General features: G+C 42.2%; 1 long non-coding RNA gene across 4 annotated transcripts in view; it reads right to left on the minus strand.

The window, feature by feature from the left end:
- LOC110259968 (uncharacterized) overlaps positions 1–13,580 on the minus strand; it is a 74,435-nt gene extending 60,855 nt beyond the window's left edge. For all 4 annotated transcript variants that reach the window (XR_014841222.1, XR_014841219.1, XR_014841221.1 and 1 more), the window contains exon 1: positions 13,469–13,580. This is a non-coding gene — a long non-coding RNA (uncharacterized LOC110259968). The remainder of the gene's footprint in view (positions 1–13,468) is intronic.
- Positions 13,581–14,224: the final 644 nt, after the last annotated feature.

Genomic DNA, 14,224 nt, shown 5'->3' on the forward strand with positions numbered 1-14,224 from the left:
TTACTAGACAAAGACTTAAAAACAATTATTTTAAAGATGCTCAAAGAGCTAAAGGAAGACATGGACAAAAATAGAAAAATAATATGTAGAAAATAATATCGATAGAGGTTAAATTATTTTCAAAAAGAACCAAAAAGAAATTTTTAAGCTGAAAAGTCCAATCACTGAAATGAAAAGTATCTCAAAAGGGTTCAAAACCAGATCTGCAAGCCGAACAATCAGTGCACATAAAGAACAAATAAAATGATCAAGTCTAAGGAAGAGAAAAAAAAAAATGAAGAAAAATGAACAGAGCCTGAGAGACTTGTGAAACATCATCAAGTGGACCAACACAGGCATTGTGGGAATGTCAGCAGGAGAAGAGAGATAAGAAAGGAGCAAAATGAATAATTCCTGAAAACTTCCCAAATTTAAAGAACTGAAATGGCTATAAGTGAATCTATAAATCCAAGAAGCTCAAAAACTCCAAGTAGAAGAAACTCAAAAATACTCACACTGAGATGCATTATCATCAAAATATTGAAAGACAAAGATGAAGAAGGAATCTTAAAAGGAGCAAAAGTGGCTGACTCATCCCATACGAGGAATTCCCAAAGAGATGACCTGTCAATTTCTCATCAGAAACCCTGAAGGCGAGAAGTCAGTGGGTTGATACAACCAATACGCTTAAAGGGGCGGGGGGAGAATATCAATGGACAACTTTATATCCAATAAAACCATCCTTTAACAATGAGGCAGAAATGACATTCCAAGATTTTAAAAAGCCGAGGGTGTTTATTACCACTAGACCTTCCCTTCAGGAAATGTTAAAGAGAGTTCTTCAGGCTGAAATAAAAGGAAAACAGTAACCTGAAGCCACATAAAGAAATTAGGGTAAAGGTAAATGCATAGGCAATTGTGAAAGCTACTACTACTGTAATTTTGCTTGTAGCCTGATTTTCTATATTCTAAAGATTTAAATTACAAATGCATTAGAGGAGTTCCTGTCATGGCTCAGTAGTTAATGAATCCAACTAGGAACCATGAGGTTGTGGGTTCGATTCCTGGCCTCACTCAGTGGGTTAAGGATCTGGCGTTGCTGTGAGCTATGATGTAGGTCGCAGCTGCAGCTCAGATCTGCTGTTGGTGTGGCTGTGGTGTAGGCTAGCGGCTATATCTAGATTCAACTTCTAGCATGAGAACCTCTATATGCTGTCTTTTAGGGTCACAAAGGCAAGAATGCCCACTTCCTCTGCTGTTATTTAACATTCTACTGGAAGTTCTAACCAGAACTATTGCTCTGCATCCAAAATAGAAAGAGCCCAAACTATCTCTTTTGCAGATGAAATCATCTGCAAAATACAGAGAGTATCCCAAAGAATACACAAGAAAGCTATTAGAACTAATAAATCCAATCAAGTTGCAGAACACAGAGTTTGTCTGTTTGTTGTTATGGCCACATCCACTGCATATGGAAGTTTCTGGACCAGGGACTGAACAACAAATCCTTCAATGTACTGTGCTCACTAGGGATCAAACCCATGCCTCTGCAGCAGCCAGAAACACTGCAGATGGATTCTTAACACATTGCACCACAGCAGGAACTCCAAACTGGCATATGCACACTGTGGTAAATGAAATGACAGGCCAACGGGGACCTGCCGTATAGCACAGAGGAATCTATCCAATATTCTGTGACAGACTACATGGAAAAAGAATCTGAAAAAGATGGGATGTGTGTACATATATAACTGAATTACTCTGTTGTACAGCAGAAATGATCACAATAGGAAACTGACTATCATTCAGTAACATTTTAGGGTCACACCCGTGGCATAAAGAGGTTCCCAGACTAGGGGTCAAATCAGAGCTGCAGCTGCCGGCCTACACCACAGCCACAGCAACGTGGGATCTGAGCCACGTCTGTGACCTACACCACAGCTCACAGCAACGCCAGATCCTTAACCCACTGAGTGAGGCCAGGGATCAAACCCACATCCTCATGGATGCTAGTCAGGTTCATTAACCACTGAGCTTCCCCAGGAACTCGACAGTGTTCTGTCAATTTTCTATTGCACAGCTAGCAATCCCACTCTTGGGTATGTATCCTGACAAAACGTTCCTTGAAAAAGTTACATGCACCTGGGAGTTCTATATTTGTTTTAAATGTATCATTTGTATAGATGTTTTGGCTGTTACTCTGGGTAAGTCATTTATATAACTTATTGTAGTTCTGTGGTGTGGGCATTGTAACACAGCAAGTGGAGGTAGCTTACCCTTCCCACTTTATAATTTGCTTTAAAATTACAACTATATATGTTGAAAACCTTATCAGACAAGGTAGTAATTTTTGTTTCAACCTGCAAATACAAGTTAGAAACTCAAGACCAGAAAGATATTTGTATTGTATTTACTCACATTTTTACTCTTTCCGTTTTCTTTTCTTTTTCAGAATATGAGTTTCCTTTTCCTATCATTTCATTACTGATTTCAGGACTGCCTTAACCACTCTTAACTAGGTCTCTGGTCTTCTTTTGAAGCTCAGGCTCCTGAATCAGTCACAATTTGGCTCTAGGATGTACAGGGGGCACAGATTGTAGGTGGTCCTAGAACTCAAACAGAGGGGTCTGAACTTGGCCCAAGAGTCATACCCCAAGGCGTGAGAGCTCCTGAAACAGGAGAGGGTTTTATGCAAGCTGTGTTTCATAGTGATCATCTTTATCTATGTAAATTCATATTGTGGATAACTGTTCCTCCGGGAGACCAACTGGAAAGATTTTAATAATTTCAGTAAATATTGAAACCCTAAGCCAAGATGGAGCTCGGGAAAAAAACAGCAACATGTTGAGACAATCTAAAGGGAAGAAATCAAAATGTTATAGGAGTTTGATTTTGAAAAAGAATCAGGAGGCATTTCTGGCCCCTACTGTCATTTCTAGGAAAAGTTGTGTTAGATCCAATCCATGCTAATTACTTGTTCTCTCCTAATTGTGAAAAGTGTATGGAAAGAATGGCACACAAAGTCCTTTTCAGAAACTGAAGGCATTGTGTTATTAGCCAAATCCCCTTTGATTAAAAGAAGTACATGTTATTCGTCCTCAATGTGGGATGAACACCGAACATTTACAAACTATCAGAAAGGAGGTCTTTATTGCTTTACTGGCCAATCAAGTCCTGAAAAAGCCTGAGAGGGTGGTCAGGGTTTTGAACTAAGTGCTGGAAAAATGGCCTTGGCCTTTTCTTCCTGGAAATGTCCCACTCAACCTTGACTGCGAGGTTGTATGACACGAGAAAGCACAGACACTGTGAAGAGAGAGACCACGCCCTTGAAGAATAAAGTCCATGACTGTGACCTTTCACTTGCATGACTGGAAACTGTGCCTCTGCAAGTGCAGAGCCAGCTGCTGCTCACAGCACTCAGTGCAGTCCATGTGCCTTGCTGCAGGTCAGCCACCGTATGTGAAGGATGCTGGGTGAGGACCCTGGGGGGAGGGGGGAGTCTCTGACATCACTTGAGGGACCCTATGCCACACACCAAGGTCCACACAGCATCTTGTGAGCAGAAATGGGGAAAGAGGAGAGACTTCAAGGGGCTGCAAAGGTCAACACAAACATGCAAAGCAGAAGCATATTTATTTGATTTTTTTCTAATCATCAAATCTCTCTGAAGTGTAAAGGTAACATTAAATTCTTAAATGGTTCTGGTCATAATAAACAGTGATATTTTTAAACTGAGATTTGCATTACCATGTATTTGCAGTTATAGTGTTGTTTTAAAATTGTATCATAATGGGAGTTCCTCTCATGGCTCAGTGGTTAATGAATCCAACTAGGAACCATGAGGTTGTGGGTTTGATCCCTGGCCTTGCTCAGTGGGTTGAGGATCTGGTGTTGCCGTGAGCTGTGGTATATAGGCTCAGATGCTGCATTGCTCTGGCTGTGGTGTAGGCCGGCGGCTATGGCTCCAATTCAACCCCTAGCCTGGGAACCTCCATATGTCGCAGGAGCAGCCCAAGAAATGGCAAAAAGACAAAAAAATAAAATAAAATAAAATAAAATTGTATGATAATATATTTAGATGGAACACAGGGTCTATGAGAAAATACACTGGGAGAACTTGTTAGTAATTTCTTTGAAATAAAGTTTAAAAGTATATTATGTAGGAGGAATCTAGAAAGATAGCAGAGGAGGAAGCACCAGGAATTGGTCTTCCCACCTAGGAAACATTTACACTAGCAGAACCTGTCTAATGCAACTAACTAGGAACTCTGGAGTCTATTGAAGGCTTGCAACATCCAGGGGAAGACTCCAACAATACATTGTGGTTAATTTGGGTCAATTTCAGCTCCTAACACAGTAGCAAGTACCAATCTCCTATTCCCCTGCTCAGGGCAGACAGCAGTTTACATGCTTCCTGAGCAGTTTAAATGCAGCTTGCAGGAGCCATGGTGGGCAAAAAGGACCCTGTTCTCCAAATATTGGAACTCTCTGCTCTGATCACTGATTGCTGCTTCTGATCACAGAGTGCAGACAAAGAGACAGGCAGTGACTGTGGTTGTTGCCCCTCACTTCATGGTGGAAAGCCCCTCTCTCTCTGGCTAAAGTGACATCCATGAGATTTAGAGGGATGGTGCCTTTTCCTCCTCTTTGTTTTACTCTTTCCCCCTTCAGGGAGACAGACATTGAAGACTAGAATAGAGCACAATGACATATATGAGAAAAATAAGAAAGTCACCACACAACCCCAAGATAAGGTATGGACTCAGAAAAGACTTGATGAGACCTTATATTTACCCTCAAGGTGGTCCCCAGCACAGAGACAGACTAAAATGTTCTACACACACACACACGGGAAAACTCTGGGGAAGGGGGAGGATCTGACTCCCAGAGTTATCATATTATTTGATTTAAATGTCCACTTTTCAACCAAAAAAAAAAAAATCACCAGGCATGCAAACCAAACCAGATATATATGACTCATGCAAAGGAAAATATTATTATTTCCCACAGACACTGTCCCTGGAAAAGATGTAATGACAGATCTTCTAGACAAATACCTGAAAAACAGCTATCTTAAAGATGTTCAAAGAACTAAAAGAAGACACAGAGAAAGTCAAAAAAATAATGTATGCATAAAATGTACATGTAAATAAGATAGAAAACCTAAAAAAGAAATCAGGAACTGAAAAGTATGATAACTGAAATTTAAAATTTACTAGAAGGAGTCAAAGGTGATTTTGAGCAGGCAGATATAAGCACCCATGAATTCAAAGATAAGTGAATGGAAATTATCCGGTCTGAGGAAGAGACAGAAAAAAAAGAGAGATTATAGAAAAACAAAGAAAGCCTATGGGACCTGTGAGATACCATAAAGCTGCCCAATATATTCCTCTTGGTGGGAGTCCCAGAAGAAATAAAGGGACAAAGAATATTTGAAGACAGAATAGCTGAAAACTTGCAAAATTTGATGAAAGATGTCATTGTAACCATCCAAGAAACAAGTAATTGCATGTAGAATGAACTCAAAGAGATCCCCACTGGAACACAGCATGCTCAACCTGTCAAAAAGCCAAGACAGAAAGAGTATTTCGAAAGCATTGAGAGAGAAGGGACTGAGCACATCCAAGGAGTCCTTTATAAGATTATCAGCAGACTTCTCATCAGAAACTTCAGAGGCCAGAAGGCAGTGAGCTAGTATAATCAAAGCACACACAAAAAAAAAAAAAAGAAGAGAAAAGAAAAGGCAAAAACTGTCAACCAAGAATCCTTCTTTCAGGCAAAACTGTTCTTCAAAAATGAGGGAGAGATTAAGACATTCTGAAGTAAACAAAAGCTCAGGGAACTCAATACTAAACTGCAAGAAATGCTAAGGGAGTCATGCAGTTTGACATGAAAGAACACTAGCCAGCAACCAAAAGCCATATGAGGAAATAAAGATCTTAGGAAAGGAAAATAAATGAACAATTATAAAAGCTAGTATCCTTGTAACGATGGTGTGTGTAATGATGATGTGTAACTTCACTTTTTTGTTTTCGACAGGATTTGAGACTAGGATGCTTTAAACAAAGTATTAGTCTAAAAGGCAGTATGATTGTAACTTTGGTTGGTAACCCCACATGCACTCTTCTACATAATTGAAGACACTAATGCAGTAAAAATCATACCATTTTATATGTTTAGCATATTATCTATAAAGATACAATTTCATAACTTCAACAACTAAAAGGGGTGGAGATGGAGTCATTAAAGGAGCAAAGTTTTTGTTTGTTCCTGAAGTTAAACTGGAATAAATTCATTCTTAGAATGTTATAACTTTAAAATGGTAAATGTAATTTCTGCAAAAATCACAAACAAAATATCTAAAGAAGACATAGGAAAGGAAATGAGGGGAAAAAAAAGTGTTTCCTCACCAAAAAAAGCCCAACTAGGAGTCCCATCGTGGCACAGTGGAAACGAATCTGACTAGGAACCATGAGGTTGCGGGTTTGATCCCTGGCCTTGCTCAGTGCGTTAAGGATCTGGCATTGCCGTGAGCTGTGGTGTAGGTCACAGACACAGCTCAGATCTCTCCTTGCTGTAGCTGTGGGGTAGGCCAGCAGCTACATCTCAGATTTGATCCCTCGCCTGGGAACCTCCATATGCCATGAGTGACACCCTCAAAAGACAAAAACAAAACAAAACAAAACAAAACAAAAACCCAACTAAACACAAAATAAAACAGTAATGCAGGCATGTAAAAAACCAATAGCAAAATGACAGAAGTAAATCCCTCCTAATAGTAATTACCTTAAATTAAGAGGTTTACAGTTTCTAATCAAAAGTCAGAATTGGCAGAAGGACTTTTTTTTTAAGTATATGATCCAACTACGGATTATCTACAAGAAACTCACTTTAGATCTAAACACAAATAGGTTAAAAGTGAAAAGATGGGAAAAGCTACTTCACGCAAATAGTAACCAAAAGAGAAGAGGGATGGCAATACTAAAGGAGTCTGTGAGTTTTCCTGGAGTCATTTGAATTCCAAAGATTTTTTTTCCTCTTTAACCACGTTCTTTTAAGGCATTGTGTACTCTGCAATTTTCATGGGACATTGTTAACAATGCATGTGTCACTTCTTGCACATTATCTACTCTGTATTCTCACGATGTCTCTTCTATCAAATGATTCAAGTATAAAGAGACTTTCAAGAAGGGTACATTAAGCTTTGAAGTTAATCAATTCCATATCATTTTGTTCATGGGTTATAGCAGTGGGAGAAAATGGATGTACCCATATATTTCCTATTGACGGGGGGGGGGGGTGTAAGTCACTGTGGTACACTTACCATCAGCCAGAGTTAAAAAGTAATACCAGGAATTTCCCTCCAGTAGAGTGAACGGAAGGGATGGGCTGAGTGACCATATCTATAAAACGGCCTTTCTGAAGAGCAGACTACAAAATGGAGTTTGAGGGCCTTTTCTTTTTATTGAAAGCACTGCCTCTTATCACATCACTCACTGAAGAGTCAAATAAGGACAGAACCATGCTGCATTTCCCTGAGAGTGCACGACAGGGGATCCTCACAGTTTGGGGGAATATTGGCAGACCCTTGGAGTAAGGCTCTAGAGATCATTAATATAACCCTTATACATTATTATTTTATTGGTGAAGAACTAAATCCTAAAGTACTTCAAGAGGCCTACATGATGGAAAAAATTGTTTGCTGTTCACACAGCTTAAATTATGAATTAGGTTGTAGAGAGGTTCATTACGACAATGGCTACAGTTTGGAAAAGATCTGTGTAATGTCACTGAGTCAGACACCTCCGAATTTGTTTATTCGGACTCACTGGAACCTGTTTTCTTAGCTCATTAAGAGGGTAGTTATTAGTTGACCCTTGTCTGTCCTCTAAAGCTCAGTCAAATAAATGTACAATTTTGTAAATTAAGCTAAGTTAATGGTATGATTTGATTGGGTTTAGCAGGATGAATATATAGACTTTACTCTTGACTATTCTAAAAATTCCTCATTTTGTTTCATTCTGTGAAATGATATCTGCTTTGTAATTTTGCAACATTTACTTTCACTTTAAAAAAATTGTTTCTTGAGTCCCCCAAAGAGTCTTTTTACAAACCATCTCTAACTTGAAAGAAAATTGTCTTTTAATGGACAAGAAAACTAGACTTTGATTTTTCGCATAAGGTAAGAGAAAAAAAAACAAAAATCAGGAGCACACTTGCCATGCTCATTCCCATGTGCCCAAGAGGAAAACGAAAATAAAGACCACATCAAGAAAACTGATGCTACTATGGGAGCTGTCATTCATGATTTGGAATTGTATCTTCAGCAAAATGAGGGCAAAATCCTCTCTCTTGGCAGCCTATAAACAATTCACACTTTTGTCAAAAGACTCTCCTTTAAGAAATGCCAAAAATTGATTCCGATGGGAAAAGGAAATATAATTCATGATGAAATGGAGGAGAAAATACACATCGATGATTTTTCTTGTCACATTTTATGTCTAGATATCAAGTGTATCAAGGAGGTGCATGCTCGGTGATGAATAAAGACAGGCTGATGAAAACACAGACAGCTATTTGTGGAAGCACAAAACTGTGGCTCTGAGAATTGGAGCCCCATCTCAGGCTGTCTTCCACTATTTACTCTCTTGAATGAGACATGCACATGGATTAGAGTCTATGCTTTATCTAGATGAACACTCTTGAATATACATGAGTAAACTGAGTCCTACAAACATGAACTCACCCACATTTAGAGTACCCAACTTTATCACATGAATGGATGAAGATTCCCAAAGATTATTGAACCATCTTATGCTAAACTAGTTGGAAAGCCATCAACTAAGTTCAGCAAGATATCCAATGCCTCTCCCATATTTGACATGAAAACATCAGTGGGAACAGAGTTAAATCAAGGGACTTAATATACATAATGCAGCCAGGTGTGCCACCTGAGCATTTTCCTAGGAAGTCTTCTTTTTTAATAGACTATTTTCAGCATCTTACCAAAGCCTTGCCAACTTCTGCCATAGGTCTCAGAGACGAGCTCCTCCTGTGTTTCTACATCAGTCAGAGTCAAGAATATTGTGGTGTTTGGGCTCCTCTTTTACTGAGTGGAAGGAGGATGAGGGCCCCATTCAGATGTCTCACACACCCTCTCCCAGATGTTGGAGGGAAAAAGGCTCAGCCAAGAGGCAGCACTCATCATGGTTCCCACAAAGGCCACTGTCTTCAACCACAGTAACAGGAAGAAAAACAGAGGAAAGTGAGTAACCTGGAGTTTTGTCATCAGCCCTAGAATCATAAGATTGGCAAATAGCTTTTTTTAAAAGGCAATTTTCTTTTCTTTTTTTTTTTTTTTTCAGGGCTGCACCTGAGGCATATGGAGATTCCCAGACTAGGGGTCTAATCAGAGCTGTAGCTTCTGGCCACAGGCACAGCCACAGTTATGTGGGATCTCAGATGAGTCTGTGACGTACACCACAGCTCACAGCAATGCTGGATCTTTAACCCACTGGGTGAGGCCAGGGATCAAACCTGGGTCCTTGTGGGTACTAGTTGGGTTTATTAGCCACTGAACCACGATGGGAACTCCTAAAAGCAATTTCTAATCTTCTAGTTTCTTCAATAGAAAGATTCTATAAATTATCTATTGTTTTCATCTTCAATTTCCCAATTTTCAACCTAAAAGAAAGTTTATGTCTAGACATGGAGAACAGACTTGTGGTTGCCAAGGGGGAGGGGGAAGGAAGTGGGATGGATGGGGAGTTTGGGGTTAGTAGATACAAAGGACTGCATTTCCAGTGGATCAACAATGAGGTCCTACTGTATAGCACAGGGAACTATATCCAACCTCTTGGGATAGAATATGATGGAAGATAACAGGAGAAAAAGAATGTATATATAAGGGTAGATGACAAGAGAGATAAATAGATGACTAGGTCGCTATGCTGTACAACAGAAATTGACACAACACTGTAAATCAACTATACTCTAATAAAAAATTAAAAATAAATAAAATTCTAAAAAAAAAAAAAAAAAAAAAAATGGAGTTCCGTCGTGGCGCAGTGGTTAACGAATCCTACTAGGAACCATGAGGTTGCGGGTTCGATCCCTGCCCTTGCTCAGTGGGTTAACGATCCGGCCTTGCCGTGAGCTGTGGTGTAGGTTGCAGACGCGGCTCGGATCCCGAGTTGCTGTGGCTCTGGTGTAGGCCTGTGGCTACAGCTCCGATTCGACCCCTAGCCTGGGAACCTCCATATGCCGCGGGAGCGGCCCAAGAAATAGCAACAACAACAACAAAAAAAAAGACAAAAGACAAAAGACAAAAAAAATAAATAAATAAATAAATAAAATAAAATTCTGTCATCACACTGTCAAGTTTTTCTCAGTGTTAATGACGAAATGCTGGCCAAACTCCCAGTGGGGGAGACTAATTGACAGCGGCAATACCCTGAGAAACTGGGTTTTGCTATATCACTTTCACTAGGTCACTTCTCATAAAAGGTCCTGACTACTTCAGAAATGCTCAGACTGTACACTTCATTAAGGAGTAGATTGTAAGGAAATAATTTTCCTTTTTTTTTTTTTTTTTTTTGTCTTTTTGCTATTTCTTGGGCCGCTCCCACGGCATATGGAGTTTCCCAGGCTAGGGGTCTAATCGGAGCTGTAGCTGCCAGCCTATGCCAGAGCCACAGCAACTCGGGATCCAAGCCGCGTCTGCAACCTACATACACCACAGCTCAGGGCAACGCCGGATCGTTAACCCACTGAGCAAGGGCAGGGATCGAACCCGCAACCTCATGGTTCCTAGTCGGATTCGTCAACCACTGCGCCACGACGGGAACTCCGGAAATAATTTTCCTGATGCTTTTAAGCTATTCGCAGACTTCTATCATAAATCTACCCATGGAAATTTGTTTCCTTGGAAGACTGTATTTATGTCTGGGCCCCTCAAAAAGAGGTGATACAATGACTCCCACCTCCCTAATGCCTGCTGAGAAGATTTCCTTCTCAGCTTGTCCTCAGGATTTGGCAAAGGAAAAGAAATATTAAATATTAATATACTGTCTGACGACTGCCCCTACTGAAGAAAACTGTTATTCCAAACCACCCATGAAACACAGGAACAGTTCTATTAAAGAAGGATCATTGCTTTATTTTGGGTTAGAAGAGAATTAGTCTAAGAATTCCATGGTTATGGATTCTGATCAAAAGATACAGTGAAAATGTTAGTTTCAGATTATTATTAAGAATTTTCTTTAGGTGCTCCACAAAGATAGCACATACACAGTAATCATGATTTAATTGTGGATTAGTACCATTGGACAATGTCTAACATTTCCACTTGAGAATTATGCAACTACCACAATCCACATCTAAACAAAGAGGCAAAGAGGTAACTCTTCCACCTGGATTCTTGAGATGTTGTGTATAAAAAGGAGCTAGATGAATGGGAATGTTGGCATGGCTGTAACGCTGCAATACACAGGAAATGACTCCAGGGGACCTCTTCCATCTGTCTGGAAGAGGAAAGCCCAAGAGATCACCCTTGTGCTGTGGGCTTCTTAGATGCTCCTAGAAAGCTGCCAAAGGGAGTTCCTGTTGGGGCTCAGTGGAAATGAGTCTGACCACTATCCATGAGGTCATGGGTGCGATCCCAATGGCTGTGGCTGTGGGAGGCTGGCGGCTCTCTCTCGAATTCAACCTCTAACCTGAGAACCTTCACATTCTGCAGGTGTGGCAGTAAAACAAAAAAAGCTGCAAAGAACCATCGTGTCCAAAGTGTTCCACACACTTCCAAAGTGGAAGATAAGAGAATGAATCTCTCCATATTTTTAGTTAGGATCTCAAAGGAGTCTCGGTTTTGCATTGCTACTCTATGATATATATCAAACATCATTTGTCATGAATATACATGAAACTAGATTTGATCTGAATAAAACGGGAAAAGAGGTTTGGGGGTTTGGAAGGGGTTTGGTTCTCTTTTGTTTTTATTTTTGTTTTTGTTTTGGCCACACCCGCAACATGTGTAAATTCCTGGGCCAGGGATAAAACCACTGCCACAGCAGTGACCTAAGGCACTGCAGTGGCAGTGCCAGCTCCTTAACCCACTGCACCATAAGAGAATTCCAAAGAAGTATTTCGTATCAAGGTAAATTTCTTTTATTACCAGAGTAATATAACATGGCTCCTCCAAAATGCAAATTTGATATATGTTCATCATCAAAGGAAGAAGGAAAGAATGTTCAGTATTTAAATGTGAAGGAAGGCATATGACAAGCATACTGTAAGCCACTGGCTAATGAGTGTCATTTTGCATTATCTTTATGTTTTCTCCAGGTAACTATTCTTTCTTTCTTTTAAATAAGGTAAAAGGATCCTAAAAGGCAGAGTAAATCTCAAGAAATATCACTGGGAAAACTTGTAGATTTGAACCTTACATGCTATAGAAATGGAAGCTTCGGAGTTCCCGTCGTGGCGCAGTGGTTAACGAATCCGATTAAGAACCATGCGGTTGCGGGTTCGATCCCAGCCCTTGCTCAGTAGGTTAACGATCCGGCGTTGCCGTGAGCTGTGGTGTAGGTTGCAGACGCGGCTCGGATCCCGCGTTGCTGTGGCTCTGGCGTAGGCCGGTGCTACAGCTCCGATTCAACCCCTGGCCTGGGAACCTCCATATGCCGCTGGAGCTGCCCAAGAAATGGCAAAAAAAAAAAAAAAAAAAAAAAAAAGAAAGAAAGAAATGGAAGCTTCTTCTCAAAGTCATGGTGTCTGGAATTCAGAATTAAATCCTGTAATTAAGTGAGGAACTGGGGTTTTACTACTGCTTCATGGTAATTGAATATCTGCACTACATGAGTTCAATTTTCCTAAATGGTGTGCTACTATCCAAATATGCATGTTATAACCAATTTTTAAATTTTGCAATAACTATACCCCTTGCTTGCTTCAAACCATGTTACAAATAAAATTCTTCTTTGAGAGAGAGGAATATGATTTTACAAGCCAGCAGCACCTCCTCATTAAAAAAAAAATTGAGAGGCTCCAGGACCTGGGGAGGGGACAGTAGCCCGCAGGCAGAGCCCCAGCCCCAAGCCATGGCTCCCAAACTGCCCTCCCCGACCCTAAAACCCCTCTTTTGGTCTCAACTCAATGATCTGCAACCGAGGTGACTGCAGCTTGGGGAGGCTGGAGTATAGCAGAGGCCACCGAGTGATTCCCCGAGCTCGGGCTCCCAGCCGCCGGGGCTCCCGGACTCAGGCCACCGGCACCCCCTGACCCACCCAAACCCGAACCCCTCCTTTCCCATCCCTGGTTCTCCACACCTGAATTTCAGGGGAGCCCGCGCAGCCAAACGTTCTGCCTACTTGCAGCAAACTCCGGCCCTGGCCACCCACAGGGCCCCCAGGGGAGGAGAGGGAGGGAGGCAGGGAAGGGGAGAGAGCCGGCCTCTGCCGGGGTCGGCGGAGGGCCATGGCCGGACACCTACCGGCTCTCAGAGTCGTCCTAGCCGCTGCCGCCTGGTGGGGTGGAGAACTGCGCTCCTCTCTGGGCGCAGCCTCCGCTGTACGATCGCTCCAACCACGCAGCACGCGGTGCCCAGAGACAGGGTGGAGTCACGCTGCCAAGGCTGGCCGGAGGCGGGGAGGGGGGTGGGGCCTGCAGCACCTGCCCCTCCTCCCCCTCCGGCGGCCCAAATTAAAAAAACAGCAAAAAGCACCTAATCGCCCCCAGGAAGGGCGGCGCGGCTGGCGGAGGGGGCAGCGTGAAGCGGATGGACTCAGCAGGCGGCACGCAAGGCTGGGCGCTGGCCGGGCAGGGCTGGGAGGCGGGGCCCTGCTTCGGGGAACAAGGTCCTGCCACTGGTTCTCGCTGGGCTCCAGCTCCAGCACCTGCTCTCGCCTCCGCTGCCTCTGCTGCCGCCGCCGCCGCGGGGGGTGGGGGGGAAATGATGATGAATTGCCGGCAAAACCTGGACCGGACTCGACCCTCCCTCCAGCCCCAGTTCCCCTCCCTCCTCCCTCCGCCTCCCTCCCAATGCAGCCCTGGCCACTTGGACAGGCAGGCTCTGAGGCTGGAGCTGCAGCCACTGCGCCTCCAGCTCTCCACACTCTGAGCTGGTCGGCCCTGGCTCAGCTCCCCTGCGTGCCCTGTCTTCCTCTTTTTCCGCAACTTCACAAAAATAAATAAAAGGGAAAAAAATTAAGTTGGTTTAAAAGCTATTTTCCATAAATGTTCTGCAGAT

Source organism: Sus scrofa, chromosome 3 (assembly GCF_054392235.1).
Source record: "Sus scrofa isolate SSC_HxYL_T2T_F1_AM1 chromosome 3, Sscrofa_HxYL_maternal_Yorkshire_Landrace_v2.0, whole genome shotgun sequence".
Lineage (NCBI taxonomy): Eukaryota > Metazoa > Chordata > Mammalia > Artiodactyla > Suidae > Sus > Sus scrofa.